The sequence below is a fragment of the Pholis gunnellus genome, assembly GCF_910591455.1.
Source record: "Pholis gunnellus genome assembly, chromosome: 18".
Taxonomy (NCBI): domain Eukaryota; kingdom Metazoa; phylum Chordata; class Actinopteri; order Perciformes; family Pholidae; genus Pholis; species Pholis gunnellus.
Genome location: NC_136545.1, coordinates 4,194,169 through 4,207,486, shown reverse-complemented (window position 1 = coordinate 4,207,486; position 13,318 = coordinate 4,194,169). Strand labels below are relative to the sequence as shown.

The window sequence follows — 13,318 nt, the reverse complement described above, 5'->3', positions numbered from 1 at the left end:
AAAAACCTGCCCACTGATGCGGTGGCCAACTGAGATTTGTAGCGGTAGGCCAGATGGCCAGTACATAACTGCTAGTTAGCAAACAGTAGGCTGTGTCAAGTAAGTGTTGTACGTGGCGATTGAGTAAAACCACTGATGCCATGTCTTCCAGTTTGTCTAATTGGCTCCATGTGTGTCGCCACAATTGACCTACACAGCACAGCATAGACCCAATCCTTGCTCCGTTACAATAAAAGATACGGTCCAAACCTCACCAAGGCCGAAAAAACTGTGACGGGAACCACGTGCAAGGACCTTGCCGATAACCCTCTGAGCTGTTACCCTCCCGCACAGATATTTTGACGGGCACGAGTGACAATACATGAAGACAAAAGTCTCGCGCTTGTGTCAAAAGAAATTCTACAACGAACACTTAGTGCATCATAGTGACATGAAAAAGGCAACAGGAGACGCACATGGCAGAAAGATTATATCAAAGAGGTGATGCAGTGATGTCTAATATGGTAAGTGGCTGTGCCTGGAAAGTGGTTGCTTAAAAGTATGTCACACTATAAGATCTTCAAAGTAGATCATTATATATAAACAGCATATATACAAACAAACAGCCGTCTGCCTGCGGCCATGTAAGCCTGAGTCTCCCCCTTTGTACAGCAGGTGGGATTCTCCTTTGGCCAACTGGTAGATGTTTGCTTTCCATTGTGGGACACCACGGTTTAAATTTGGTCTGTCAGACTCCTGTGAAATAGAGGAGCTTCTATCGCAACAAGAGCACAAATGCAGCATGGCGGTCGTGCAAGTATTTTGGACAAACGCAAAGCAAACAGATTTCCCCATTGCTGGTTTTCTGTGTGGCTCCTCTCATTCCTGTCCCGTTTTGGAGTCTGCCCGCCTCCACAAGTGAAGACGAACCACGAGGTTGTTTGGGAATCAGCCCCTATAAATACCAAGGTGGGTGGCAGAGAAACCAGATACTGAAGTCTGGCTAAGTTCTATGGCTGTAATAGAGATGTGAGTGATTTTTAGATTTCCCATTTGGTCACTTTACATGTCAGACTCTGCGTTGAACACCCACCAATCCAACTCGCCGCTTGGTCAGTGCCCCGGAGGCCTCTGATACCGAGCTACTGAGGGTCCCTTTAGTGTCTGTATGAGACGCACCAGGCTTTCAACTAACTACAATGTCAACCCATCAGACCAACTGATGTAGTATGAAGAGAGAGAAAGACTGTGTATGATGGACGGGTCCAACAAACACAGGACTTTCATCCAGGTGACCGCTGTTTGTGTCCCGTGTGAAACCAAGTCAACGTAATAATAAAATATTTGACCTTACTTCTGTTACATAACGTCATACTTAACTTGCACCAGTTCCGTGACGAGCGTACTTGTTTTACGTAACAAATGCACTTATTTTAAGTCATACATCGATCTTTTCCTAAATCTAACTGTCATTTAGTTGCGTAATAAAACCTACATTGGAAATTGACTTTGAAAAATAATCTGTATGTACTGTAACAAACTTAAACTCATATTTTAAAGTTTTTCGAGACTCGATTACGAGATTATTGGTTGTTTTCAAATGTCTTAAACAACTTAAGTTCACATTAACCTGACAAGGGGGTTGCAAAGGGTTGGCTAAACCTCTTAGTGGAGTCAACAAGGTGGATGGTTGGGCCCTAAAAGCATGTGACCACTATTTGAATCCCGTGTTCGATTGGTTTGGACCCGATCACATTGGTTTATTTTGAAAGGAAATGACTAAAAATGATCAGACATGCTAGGCGTTCAGTCAGTTCATTCAACCAACTATTTTTTGTTTAGTAAATGTATCGTTTGGTCTAATAAATGTCAGAAAGTAGTCAAATTACCGATATCTGAAAGCCCTCATCAAATATCTTGTTTTGTCCGACCAACACTCAAAAAGCCTAAAGATATTCAGTTTTGTATCGCACAAGACAAAGAAAACCAGCAAATCTTCGAATATAGAAGCTGGAGGCGAGGAATGTTTTTTTTTTAACGTGTCTAACCCTTACTGTAAATCCTTGGGCTCGACCCCTCCACATATATATGCTCGATCGGGCCTTTTAAGAGCAAATATTGTGTCGTCTCATCCCAGCTTCATAAGATGGCGCCTGCTCCTGGGTGTCTGGGTGATGTCTTGAGGACACAGAGGCAACATTATTGTGTCTCACCTGGAAAATTGCTCCTAAATAACATTGAACGTAACATATTCAACCAACTGAGACAAATGAGGAAATGTTCTACTGTTGGACATATCGTGGCTTTGACACTTCATTTCATTCCTCAGCTGCGACGGTTAGTTTTTACGACAAACACCTCGCTAAGTGTTCGCAGATGGTGTAAAGTTGGCAGACATAGCTGTCCCTACCGAACACGTTCTCATAACCCCAGAAGCTCCAAAGCTTCACTTGGACACCAGCACCGGCAGAAGGGAGGAAATATTTCCAGTATGCTATGTGGCGGGTTAATTGGTGAGGAATACAATATGTCTTTGAGTCCCTCAGTGTCTGGTCGCTCTCTCTTTTTTTTTTACTTTGCTTCACTCCACCCCTCTCTCTCTCTCTCTCTCTCTCTCTCTCTCTCCCTTCCTGTCTCTCTCTTAACAAGTTGCTGAAAAAGAAATGTGTTTCCAATTAGTCACTGAGGGGAAAAAGAACAACTCTCGTCTGCAAACGCTGAAAGAAATGTCTCGGGGAAAGAGGGCATATACATCATGAGATGTCATTTATTTCCTACAAGATGAGTGGGAGGAAATGTGAATGGGTGGACTAAATGCACTTGTAAATTTCACCTGTCTTTTATGTTGGGAACTTAAAAATCCACCAGTTTCAGGAAAACGTCTGGTGTTTTTTATTATTAGTTTGTAGTGAAATGCTGTAACATCTTTTGAAAAAAAGGTTTCTATGAGCAAAAGAAGATGTCCAGCAAATTGCAATGCCTCACTTCATTTATTGTTATTTGCTGTGTGTTTGTGTGCATGTGTGTGAGAGAGTGACGTCACGTGCAGACAAAGGTCCTCTCCTGTAGAGTGTGTGTGGCAGTCGGTCAGAGAGAGAGAGAGAGAGAGAGAGAGAGAGAGAGAGAGAGAGAGAGAGAGAGAGAGAGAGAGAGACTTGGCGGACCCGCCGCGCCAGCGCAGAGAGGCACGGAGACGCAGCAGAGAGCATCAAGGCGACTTCATCTGGGAACGAATCAATAAAACAAGTTGGAAAAACAGGGATACACGGAGGAAAAAAGCACATCGGAAGAGGTATTTTCTGCACGGACATAAAATGAAAGGGTCACCTGGCTGCATTTTGGATTTGGAGTCTTTTCTTGCACCGCTGCGACTTTGACACAAGAGTTGCGCAGTCTCTCTCGGAGTTGTCTGTTGGGGAGGAATTTCAGGCAACACTAAATCAAACTTGAGTTGGACCTCCAGGAACATTGGAAAGGAAGACACAGTAAGTATTTCACCGCATAATCCTCATTGAACGAATCTTTATAAATTCACACAAAAACGTTTTTAATTTTTTCTCTGGCTCACTTGAAGCGCGTCTTCTCATGCACGCACGGACATGTGGGCATCTTTTACATAATCAAAAGTATACCTGCCACGTAGACGCGGCTAGACAGCGATTTGAGATTAAAAAAAGGCTCCGATGGCATTAGCAGATGACTGAAAATGCGCCGTGCGCACCGTTATATCGACGGGGAGACGCTGGGTTGTGCGCGCGGCTGGATAGAGGGACTTGGTTGCGCCAGAGCTGGGCTCCTTTATTAAACAATATTTGTAGAAGGGAGTGAGCGGATAAAAAAAAAGAAATAAAAAAAACAAGCGGGCGTTGGGAGTTAAGGTTAGGACGTCTGTGTGGAATTTCCACGCTGATCTGAAGTCAAGATAATGCGTTTTTTGTGTGTTTTGTTCATTGAACGTTTTCATCTCTCCCTTTAATGTAACCCCATTCCTAAAAAAAAAAAAATTATCCATAAGCCAGCACCAGTAGTCCTCCAACAGGAACTACTTAGGTTGTTAGTGTCAGCACGTGTAGGTGGAGGTAATTGCTCAAACATGATGAAGAGGCCAGCAGCGGACTCATGGTCCTTCATTTCTTGCGGGCGTTGGCATCTTCCCAAAGTATATACGCCTTGATGCTGTCTACCACCGGCAGGAGTCGACGCACCGCGCTGTGCTCTGGCCTCGTAACACAACGACACTTTCATGAACTGCATGAACTCTGTCAAAAGATGGCAACACGTGATTAAGGGTTTCGGTCCTGCCACTAAAACCACATCAGGTCTTCCGGAGGTATGACTCTCAGGCAGACAGGTAACGTTAATTAAGCCGCCTCACCTGCCACCAGGATGGAGGTGAACAATGTGTGTGGCTGTGTGCTCATTCTTCTGCAGTGACAGATTATATCAAGACATCATATAGTCAGAATATTAATATTTCAATGTCTACCATTAATGATCATTCCTGCCTTCTCTGGCCCGGTGCTTCCTGTTGTTCTTGCAGGAGTAGAGTCACAGAATCTCATGCATATAGTATTTATTCATTCACATGAATGGTACATGTGAAGAGGATTATCAGCAGAGTGCAGCATTTACAGGAATGTGCATTACTGCAGAGTAAGCTGTGCATCCTGGATAATGAAGCATATTCAGAGGCCACTAAAGCTTAGACTCTTAACTGAAGATCGGCATCTTTAACACTTTTTCTTTTGCCCAACAAGTAATAGTCGATGAAGCTGTCCCAACATTTTGGCCCAAAGCACAATATCTCAATAACTGCAGGCCAGGCTGCTGTGAAACTCTGTGTCTGTGTCCCCAGAGGATGATCGTTTAACTTTTCTTGACATTTCGTTTAGAGCAGGTCAGAATCATGACTCGGCCAGCGACGTAGTCTGTTAGAACAAAACAAATGATTGCTATGCAGTTTGTGCTCATTTGTCACGTTCAGAGGACGGATTTGAATACTTTTTGTGACTCCTTGACCTTTTCCCTCCAGTTTCTCTTATCTTGTTTAGTAGCGAGATAAGAGAAGGTCTCTGTACTTTTAGGTCATTACATGAGCTTTCATTTGCTCCCGCTTTTAAGACAAATTATCGCATTTATGAAAAACAAACAAAAACAAATTGGTGGATCACGCAAACCTTTCTCTGGACGGTCTTTATCTCCATGTATTTGGTGGTCCTATAGCTTTTCCTGTTCACCTACATTACAACACGCACCCAAGAAGCAATGTTTCTAATTCATCAGTTTTTCTTAACTGACTGTAAAAAAACAAAAGCTAAAGCAGCCATATGCTCCCTGCATGCTGTCCTTGCCCTTTGATGTAACCCAATTAAGGCTGATCCGAGGCTCAAATGGTTCGCGTTAGTGTGTGTCTGTGAGTGTGTTTATTTGTGTGTTCCCAAGAGACGGTGAGAAGACTGTTTACCTCCCACCCACCGCCACAAACCTCAGGGGGTCTTTGATGGTAAAGTGGAGGGTGAGAACCATTTACACTTCTGTAGATTGATTAGCTTTGAAGCTGTTTTTAATTATGGAACCCACATTCTCCAAATAATGTTTCACAACGAGGCACATTTGTTGACTTAATACTTTGCGATACTTTCCTGGTTGAAATATGGGAACTTTTTTAAACTTTTCACCTAACTGTACGAGCCTCTTGAGGAATCTCCTGTATATGCTGACTTTAAACCAGGCGGTGACACATCCAACAGCTACAGTCAGGAGGTGAGATAAGGCCACTAGAGCAAAGGGTCTTCAGCATGTCCAGCCTTATGCTGACAATAAGACAATTTGGCCTTTTCACTTTGGACATGAGGAATAATCATTACTCGTTATCGCTAAATTGCTCAGAAATAGGGCTGCAGCACTCTAGTGTCCTGACCTATTTGTTTATTGAACCGAGGCCAGTTCTGTTGCTTGTGGATCTCAATTTAGTCATTCTTGGTTGAAAAAAACAAAAGAGAAGAAAATCTTGTGCAATTTAAAGAGAATGTGGGGTCATCCAACGTTTTTTCAGATGGATGGCTTTTGGACACGTGACAAATAAGCTTCCATTCTCTTAGCAAAATCAGCTAAAAACATTACCTTTTTAACTATATCCTAATAGTATAATATAAAAAAATGCATATGAGAAGATACAGGATGGAGATGACAGGAAAAGATTTACACAGAAAAACAGTTTGGAACAGCTGTCAGATAGCAAGAAAAATGAAAATAAAAAAGTTTCTGTTCTATGAATGCCTTTGCATAGAGAGCAATCTGCAAGAGATACTGGCTTGGTATGAGAAAGGTTAAGCTCCTGTCCTCCTCCTAAAGACCTCTCAGTGGTTAATCATACTATGTCACCCTGGATATGATACACCAGCCCTCCAAATATGGGGACGGGATGGTTCTCGGGAGCTCAGTGGTTTCCTTAGTAACCAGGGAGGCAGCGCCGGCTATTAGTCCCGGTCGATAGATTTGACAGGATTGCAAAAACACACTCATCTGAAAGTTGTTCCGCAACTTGTGAGATGCTGAAAAGCTTTAAAAAAGGGGATAATGCTGATGCTTCTCACATCTGACCCTCTCGTTCAAACTAAACAACCCCCCCCCCCCCCGCAAAGACTTATCGTCTCCCCCGAAGATGACTGTTTTATGTTTCCCCGCATGAGCTCTGACATCCGTCAAAAAGAGAGCGTCCTTAAAACATCTGTGTTGTGATTACCAAAGGCACGATCCCTCCTCCCCCCTCCTCGTCCGCGGACCTGCATTCCACCCATTTTTTCTCCCAACGTCCAGATTGTTTCCACATTCATGCAGGTAACAAGAGTCACAATTCTTTTTGAGCCACTGTGACAGAAAGGAAATTTCCCTCAAGGTCGTGTGAGCAAGGAAACGATTTGAGAGAGTGAGAGTTCCAACAGCTAAAAGAATATTCAAGAATAGTTACACAGATTTGATGAGCGTCCTTATACATGTTGTTGTGGAGCTTCTCAGTGCAACCATTGCCTTCTAATCTGTTAAGCACCTTTTTTTATGGGAATTGTGGGAAGGAGGTTACAGATGTTTCTTCGTCAGTTTCCTCTCCAGCTCGTGTGTGACTCTGTGGTCAGACCGCCACTTCTTCAACTGCTGATCACGATCAAGACAGCGATCACACTGGTCCTGATCACGCTTTTGGGTCTGCAGTGACATGGGGTCTTGTTGGGGAAACACACAATGGTCAGTCCATCAGCTGCATTCAAAAACAGTAAGAACAGTAAAGCTAAAAACCTACTTCGAACTTCCGAGTGTGTCACACTCATGCTTGACACCTTTAGTTTACATTATTGCAACATGTTCTGTGGTGTCAAATAGCTCCGGGTGGTCAGCGGCAACTAATGCGTGGCTGTCTTTGTCTTTGTTTTGAATAATTCTCATTGGGAGGTCCACATTTGGGCCCTTTAGATTGGACAGAAGAGGAAGAGATATAGCTTCAAACTCATTGGAACGAACAAAAAAGTAGTGGCCTCCACTCCTAAAATATCAGATCAGAGCAGACATCGTTGTGGATTAAAAAGTGAAATACTTGCATTAATGTGTGTATAGTGCAGTCAAGTACCTAATAGAATATGGCTCTGTGGGTGAGCAGAGTGGCTTCCAAGTACTAGAGAGCGTCCGGTTTTCTTCAAACTCATCTGTTATTTCCTCCTTTTATCAGCTAAAACAGGAAGCCATACTTGTCCGTTTGAAGCCATCCTTGCCATTGTGTGACACCCGAAGAATGCAGTTTAGGACAGTAGACCTTTTTGAAGTTATCTCATAATATGGTTATATTTTGGGACAATAACATGTTGGGAGCCCTAATGGTAATCGTTATTCATGTCCTCCGGTGGTTTTCTAACTATTTACCTCCCCTGTCACATGTTACATCTGGTGTTGACTATTCCCATCAAAAATAATCAACCTTGTCATGGTTGCTTCATTTCAATAATCCTTAGAGAATGGACCAAAGAGTCAAGTAGCTGGCCAGTAAGGGTGAGCGCTGAAAGATAATCGAAAAGCTGTCTTATCTTTGAATGCCCTGCAGGAAGCTCGTCTCACAGCCCTGCAGCAACGTGGTCTCATTCCTACTTTTCAAATGTTGCCAGTTGGGCAGAAGCAGCTTTTTTTACACCCATTCTCACTCTCAGCTCTTTAAATACCGACACACAGAGGCATCTTTCAGTGTCTGTGAACCCACCCGTGTCATCATTAGAGGCTCAGGACATAGTAATGAGTGTGTGACAGTCTGCTTAATAAGGAGGGTCAAACAAACACAGGACTTTCACCCATGAGACCGCTGTCCGTGTCCCATGTGAAACAAAAAGTCAACACTGTCTTGTTTGTTCAGGTCAGTCACGTGACTCGTTAGTCATTCGTCAGTTAGCTTTCGGAAAAGACTGAGTGGTTTTACTTCCTAAGCCTAATTCCTGTGAAGACGGGAATTTATTTTTTACATAACGTCATGTGACAAAGCGCCATGTGACATAACGGCACTACCACCCACCAGCGGACTTACTTGCTTTTTAAACGTTTTAAATACTTTTTATGTCCATTATTCTATCTAATAATGACCTGGATGGGTTTACATTGGAGTTAGTTGAAAGCCCGGTGCGTCTCAATCAGATGCTACGGGTGCCTTGTGCTCGATATCAAGACTCCGTCGGCCACTGCCACAAGATGTCGTTTTTTGACACCCTGGCAGTGACGCCAGGCTACCTTCAGGGTATTTAACATTTCCAGATGACTCAGGGGAAATGGAGACGAGCACTGGACAAATATAAAAAGATGATGAGACAAAGTCTAACAGAGACCCCATGAGAGAAAGGCAGGCAGGCACATACCTGCCCACAGGCTAGTAGCCGTACACAAGCTTGTTTCTAAGGTCTCAGCGTACCTGTCGAGAACCATTTCCCCCCCGCACACTCGTGCTTACTGTACACACTGCTGCGCTGTCATAGTGGGAGCTGCCAGATACTCACCCAGAGAGCTAAGTTTACCACAAAGTGTGCTCACTGTGAGATGTAGGTGACTCACATTGTATCTTGACAGCATGCATTGGCAATCCCAGAGACAGAACGATGACTGTATTACAAAATATGTCCTGCACTCTAAATTGTCACGTACTGAGAAGCACATAAAGACACCGATTTTGCATTCCCATGCAAGCTAGACAGTTGGATATTGGTCAGAGTGTTAGGGTGTTGATATTGGTCAGTTCTAATCAGCTGTTGGTCATGCGACACGCTCAATATCTCGAGGGCACAATGATGCAATTTCAGAGGGCACCGGACCGCGTCAGCTTGTGAAAGACACATGCGGTGGCCCTTACTTCACAGTGTTGAGACATGAATCACATTAATTAACCTCCTTGGAACTCTCCATCCCTCATGTCTCAATTCTTTGCTGTGTGTGTGTGTGTGTGTGTGTGTGTGTGTGTGTGTGTGTGGGGGTGAGGGCAATGAGGGTTAGTCATGGGAAAAACAAAGAGGAACCAAAATCTGCAAGAATGAGGAAATTATTTTTGATCTGAAAGATATTCCTTAAAACTCGAACAGTAGGTTCTGCAAATAAACTAACCAAAGCACTGCCAGCGCAGACTCGACTGCTCGCAGCTGCTTACGGCATGGCTCTGTGAGACTACCTCTATGTAAAAACCCTATCACAGTGCTCTGTGTTTCTCTACTTAAGAGACGGTGACACGTGTTGTAGGACTTCACAGGGAAACAAAGAACAAACGGTGTAGTATTTACTGAAGTGAGCCCTGCTGCAGTTCATCTGATTAGAGAATAAAACCGGTTTGCTTATGTCATAAAAGTAGTAGACCGCAAAAGAATAATTTCGGATGCGGAAGTAGGATTTAAATGAAGACACTTTTGGAACTGAATTGGTGCGTTCTTCCTAGAAGAGGAAGCCCACATATGATTGAATATTCGTTAAGTAGCCTGATGTTGACCCATTCTCCTGGTATCACAGGAACGCCTTGAACAATCCTTTTTCAAATTTGGCACGAACGTCCAACTGGACTCAATGACGAGCTGATTCGATTTCGGTGGTCAAAGATCGCTGTGACTTCACAAAACACATTTTTGGCCATAATTCAAGAATTTATTTGCCAATTATGACAATCTCCCACAAACGTCTGATCAAATGAGGAAGAGATGAGATTTCGGACAGACATGGCTGTAACCAGCAGGTTGACTGGTTCAACTGTTTTCTTTTTTGAAGCACTCGGTAACTATTGTTTTCAGAGTATAATAAAGAAAAGCTTGCTCTCTGCCTTCAGCCTGGTCTTCAGTGACACATGTACAGTTGGACTGAGGTCAGGTGGCTGGCTTGGCCGGTAAAGAACATTCCACTGCTTGGCCATAGAAACTCCTTGGTTGTCTTTGTCTGCTGCTGCTTTGTTCTATGTTTAAAAGGGCCACAAGTCACTCAATATGGCAATGAAGGCCCAGCACTTAAACCTTGTAATCATTGGTTGATTCAAAATGCAACGTGCTGACATGGAGCCCAAACAATAGGAATACAGTATGGCACTTTCCAAATGCCTATACAGATCGCCCTGTGTTCCTTCCCTGCCGTGTCATTGTTTTACAGTCTTTGCATGGAAGATTGAAGCAATAATCATTCGATCACTTCAGAGAACTCGGCCATGAAGTTGAAGAACGCTGAATTCCCTGCAGACCGCACTGACGCAATCCCATATTGCATCTGAGCTGCGGGTGATGTCATCCGTGGAATCTGTCTCCAATAGTGTGATTTCATAAGAGGATGACTGAACACACCCAACAATAAACTACAGAGAGACCTAACACACATGGTAGAGGCTGTCTCTCGTGAGGCCGGCATTGCTTAATATCTGGAGATGTTTGGTTATCGTATTAAAACCAATACAACTGTAAATGCATTAATGTCTCGTACAATATCTTTCTGTATCAGAGTAAGTGTTTCCCTGTTGGATTCAAGTGGAACTACAGATTGTACTGCGTGTTTGTGTGTTAGAAATGCAGTTCAGAGCGCCATAAGCTGTATGTACACCACTTCACACCTAAGCTGAGGGCTTTTCAAGGATTAATGTTATGCTTGTATGTTTTTTCTTTCCTGTTCCTGCCATTTAGCTGCTTTACTGAAACATGTGGAACAGATCTTAGCAGAAAGACCTTAAAGCAAAGAAGCTTATTAGATGGACATCTACAAAATTAATGGGTGTGCTATACACACTGCTGCCCCACAGATAATAACCCATGAGTTGGATTTCAGTTGTCACTAGGCTTTCCCAAGCTATGATCCCTGGAAGCATTTATAGGCAAATTAAAAAGGCATTTTTAGATGTTATTTATGATTCTGGACTTTATCTAGAAATAAAACATTGCTTTCAGACAAACCAGAAGCCACTGTGAAAGCCACTCAGCCTGTCTCTACGGAGCTGTGTGTGATTTAGCACGTTAACTGCTTCTCCCTGGGGAATAAAACTTTTATTTTGTCAGAGTACATCCCAGTATTGAGTGCTTCTGTGTGCGGTGTGATGAAATGCCGCTCAACCTCCGGCAGTGTGGCTTCCTTAGTATCATCATTTGAAGTGCACAACATTTTTAATGGTAGCTGTTAAAGTTCAAATATGTTTTCTTCGTAATTACTTACCGTTTTAATGGAAATATTCTCGATGAATTCCTCTAATTGTCTTCAAATCATGCTGAGTCAGGTCAAACGTGGCGTAGGCTGTGAGTCTGAAATGACTCACTGCTCCCTGTATAGTGGACTCTATGGTGAGTTCAGTCTGAATGTAAAGTGAGAATTCTTATACCCTGTATAGCCGACTGAAAGTATCCCACAATGCATCGTGAAAAGCAGTGGACAATGATGGTCACTAACCAGGCACTATACCATCATGCATTGCGCTTAAGGAAAAATGGCAGACAGACCGGAAAATTCTTTATTTAATGTGAGCAGAGCATCTTTTTACGGTCACAAAGTACTTTGTACTTTTGGGAAAGTACATTTATTGCAGAGACATTGACAAATGGCACGGCAATTCCATCTTGACCTTTCACAATAAAAACCCCAGACAGACCGGATGCGCTGCATCGCTGCTTACCAGGTGGAACTCAGATTCACTCCGAGAATTCCGCTGAGAGGTGACTCAATAAACTAGCTTACGATACGTATTAATTTACAAAAATGCACATCGGCATTTATTACGGTTGCCCCACCAGCCGACCTTGATCTGGCACGTTTTAATTGCGTGAAAGCAATGAAGCAATTAACGACGCAGATTGACCCGAGTAGTGTCTGAAAGTGTTTCTTCATTTTAGAGTATTGAATGAATGAATGATTTCAGACGCAGCCCCCACCCAGTCTGTAGTACCAGACACATTCTCTCTCAAATCAAGTCAATTGTGGTCTAGTTGGCCTTGTTTGTGAGTCAATTCATGTTTTATTCCAGTCAAATATGGTCTCATTCAGAACACTAATCTCATTCTATTTTATCCTCGTCATCATATTTAACTACTGAACGTGTGTCAGTTTGGGGCCCCGTGAGCTGAGATGGAAGTGCTTGAGTGGTCGGAGGGGTATCATCCACTGACGAGCCGTGAATCAGCCCGTCACGACCGCAGTCACACATGACTCAACACCCAGCTCTCAATCCGGCCCTTGTCCCGAGCCCCGCCGCTCCGTAGCAAATGTTTGAGACTATGTGTGAGCGTGAGGGTGTGCGTGGTTTGTGTGCACTCGCCCATAATGTTAAAGAGACAGTTGGAGAATGAAAGCCCGTGTATGGTGTGTGTTCGTGAGGGTTTGTGCGCATTCTGGGTAGTATAAGTCCTGTTTCTCTGCTTTCTCTGGTGGGAGTGTGGAAACAATGGGAACATTGTGTGGATAGTTGGCAGAGGGGGAGGAGGGGGGATGTTGAGGAGGAGGAGGAGTGAGGTAGAGAGGAGGAGACAGGAGAGGAAAGCTGAGCAAAAGAGAGGTGATAGTGGATGAGTTGGAGGGAGGCAGGGAGGAGAAATAAAGAGGAAAGGAAGGAGGAGGAGGAGAGGTGAGGGAAAATTAGGAGCAGCTAGGAAAGGGAGAGAAAAGAAGCGTGGAGCGGTGAGGGCTGAGGTGCAAGGATTTCAGATGAAACAGTGAGAGGAGAAAAGGAATGGGAAGGGAGAATGAATCAGGGAGAAAAAGGAGGAAATCGCCAGTGTGAAGAGGACAAGTAAGGGAGATAGAAGAAGTATGGAAAGTCCTCTCAGTTTCACTCGTCATTCGTATAATACCCATATTGACACAACAGCGCCAAGTGGGA

General features: G+C 43.6%; 1 protein-coding gene across 1 annotated transcript in view; it reads left to right on the top strand.

The window, feature by feature from the left end:
- Nucleotides 1–3,380: 3,380 nt before the first annotated feature.
- lpar1 (lysophosphatidic acid receptor 1) overlaps nucleotides 3,381–13,318 on the top strand; it is a gene marked incomplete at its 3' end in the record, with an annotated part of 30,093 nt that continues 20,155 nt past the window's right edge. The window contains exon 1 of the mRNA XM_079178523.1: nucleotides 3,381–3,464. The remainder of the gene's footprint in view (nucleotides 3,465–13,318) is intronic.